General features: G+C 39.7%; 1 protein-coding gene across 1 annotated transcript in view; it reads right to left on the reverse strand.

Annotated features, from left to right (window-relative positions):
* The window catches only part of UMODL1 (uromodulin like 1), a 52,096-nt gene extending 49,803 nt beyond the window's left edge, over positions 1-2,293 (reverse strand). The window contains exon 1 of the mRNA XM_026859248.1: positions 2,270-2,293. The gene's annotated coding sequence lies outside the window, so the exon portion shown is untranslated. The remainder of the gene's footprint in view (positions 1-2,269) is intronic.
* Between the last annotated feature and the right edge of the window lie 669 nt (positions 2,294-2,962).

Genomic DNA, 2,962 nt, shown 5'->3' on the forward strand with positions numbered 1-2,962 from the left:
GGGGGGGGGGGAGGGGAGGGGAAGAAAGAAAATAACTTGTTTCAGCTTTTTTTTCATTAGTTTGGGACCTGAATGGCTGAAATCCCAAAGTGGAATGGAAAGAATACCTAAACCATTTTGGAACTAGCCTTTACCTGGAGAAAGTACACAAACATCTGTCGGTGATCAGGGAAGGTGGGAGGAACTGCACAAATTTTGTCCTACGAAAACAAGAAAAATAAACTATTGTGTTAAGGAAACATATTGTTATAGTATAAAATTATGTTAGAGGAGGGTAGGGCAGGTAAGGAAGAAGAGTTCAGCATGGTTCCTCATCACTGTGATCCTTCAGTTTCTCCAGAGGTCATGTATTAGCATGGCTAGAGCAAAGCAGGGCCTGGAAGAGAACAACTGAGTAAGGAGAGCACTGAAGATTCATGTTGTCCGTGCAGAACTGAGGCGGCAGCAAGGACATAGCACTGGAAAGCTAAGAATTCCAGAGTCAGCTGAACTGGCTTAGGCTCTACAGCAATGTGGAACATAAATACAGGTATGAAACTGAGAATAAAACCGTGTAGAATTAGACACAGTTTATAATTAGAAGCTACAGCTGTCAGAGAAGATATGAAATCATATTTCATACTTAAACATTGATACTAGGTATAGAAGAGTCTGCCAAAGCCAAAAGAGGAGGTTTGAGATATGGCTATGGTGGTACAGATACCCTTGCTGGAAGAGGTTAGTCTGAAGGTGACAGGGAAGGGTGTAGGACCACCAACCTCACCATCATCCATCACTTCCATACGGTTTAAAACAAGCTTTGACACTCGCTGAGTTCTATTATTTGCTGACAGCAGTTTCCTGCTGAGCAATGTGGCTTAGAACAATTTGGGCTCTTTAGTAAATTGGCTTTCTGTTCTTATAACCCCCATCTATGGGATTATGGCATTATTAAATGGAATTAAAGTGCACTGGCTATTGTTTACAGCAACACACAGCTGAAGTCAGTCGCAAAGCAGAAGGCAGCAATCACCTGACATTAGTAGGGCTATGCTATGCCTATCATCTCTGGACATTAGGTTTTTAATTTAGCAACTACCAGCTTTCAGCACTGTCAGAGAAAGTATAAATTTTATTATATTAAACAAGAGCAGAAACAATGAAAGCAAATACTTTATTAATAGAAACAAATACTGAGAGAAAAGGCTGAAAGGAAAGTCAGCATAGGAGCAGGCTCCCTATAACTCAAGGTCAAACCCAGATCAGAACTGAGAGTGTGATCAAAAAATCAGCAATAAAAAACACTTGATAGCATTTATGCCACAGACTTAGATGCAATTCTGGAAGCTTCACTGTTCAAGTGCCAGAAAATCCACTGTGAGCTAGGATCTGCAAAATATTTTCTTACTGGAGAAAGCAAGAACCAAAGACAAGCCCCTTCCTTGTCTTGACACAACCTTGAAAGTAATCTGTTGGAACAGGTTCATGGAGGGCAGATTCAAATTCGGTTTTAAAAACAAAGGCTCTGAAACATGAAGGAAAGTGGATTAAGGCCTCGATTTTTCTGGGTACTCCAAATTCTTTTTAAAGTCAAACCCATTTATTTTAAATGGCTCTAGAATGGGGGTTTTGCTGACCCCTAATCTGTAGAAACCTCTTTTTCAGCTGTGACTGACAAAATAACAGAAGTCTGCAAGGCTTTAAGAAATATGATTTGTATTTTAATTGAGACTTGCAAAACCATCTAAGTAAAAAAATGCAACAAAAGGCAGCCAAAAATCCCAGTCTTTTCTTGTCTAAATAAATCAAACCAGAAATTAAGAGCAAATTAGGAATTTAGCAGTTACAACCTAGCAGTTGGGTTAGGTTTTTCCAAATTACAGCCCATACCATAGATAAAAATTAAACATGTCTCCTACAGCTTCATTTTATGCATCTCTAGGAATTTGTCAGGTATATTACTACATATTTTTCTCCAAAAGTTTCTTTTAAAGACAATTTTCATCAAAATTTGCACATTACTAAAGACAAAGCAGCAATCCTACTCATTCATTTCTGGCACAAAGGAAATGAGAAGGCTTTTGCCTGGGCATGATGAGTTGGGGACAAAGGTGGTATTTTGGCTTGGTTAGATTTTCTTTGTTTAATTTAAATGGTCACTGAGACATTGCCAGTTCTCCAGAGAGTGGCCACCTTGGCTGGTTTATTGCAAATAAAGAGATATCCCACATCCAAACTAAAATGCCCTACATAACAGCTGCGGTCTTCTGATCAGGTTCGCATCACTCACCTGTAATTTCATTTCCCCTTCCCTGCTGCGTGGCTGTCCAGAGGATGAGAACAGAAATAAAAGTGGTCCTGACCATTGTATTGCCCCTGGATAAGCCCTTCTTATCACTTTGTTTCCAAGGTGCTAGAGCTTGATCGTCCTTACATGTAGCCTTTTGGATTAGGGGAAAAGGTGCTCTGTTTTTTTACCTTTTGCAGTTGGATGATAATTACTGGCAACAGAAACAAAGAGGCTCCAGTGGGAATTTTGCCGGTTCTCTCTCCTTCACACTCTCCCTAGGGAACCTGCATCTTCTGCCTGCTCAGCCTGGCTTCTCCCCTGCCTGACTTTGAAAATGGCATTTCTAAATTGCTGGTTTAGCCCATGTTTATCCTTCTGAGAACCTATTCCCTCTCACACCTTGAACACCTGACAGCTAGGAGCCAGATTTACACACCTCAAATGTCAGATATATGTATCTTGAATTTCATTTCTGTTCATACATCAGGTGATACTATTTTGTAGATCTTTAATTCTGTGCCTTGAAAACAAACTAAGAGTAAAGGCAATTGTCTATGTCAATGTTTTTTCCTGAATTTAAGCTATTTCACTAGCTGCCCTCATCGTGCTCCTCATTTCATTGCAATTTCAGCATCACATAAACCAGAGGAATGCTAGGCAAACAAAACAAACAAACAAACAAACAAAAATATT

Source organism: Athene cunicularia, assembly GCF_003259725.1.
Source record: "Athene cunicularia isolate RWA chromosome 1 unlocalized genomic scaffold, athCun1 chr1_part1, whole genome shotgun sequence".
NCBI lineage: Eukaryota > Metazoa > Chordata > Aves > Strigiformes > Strigidae > Athene > Athene cunicularia.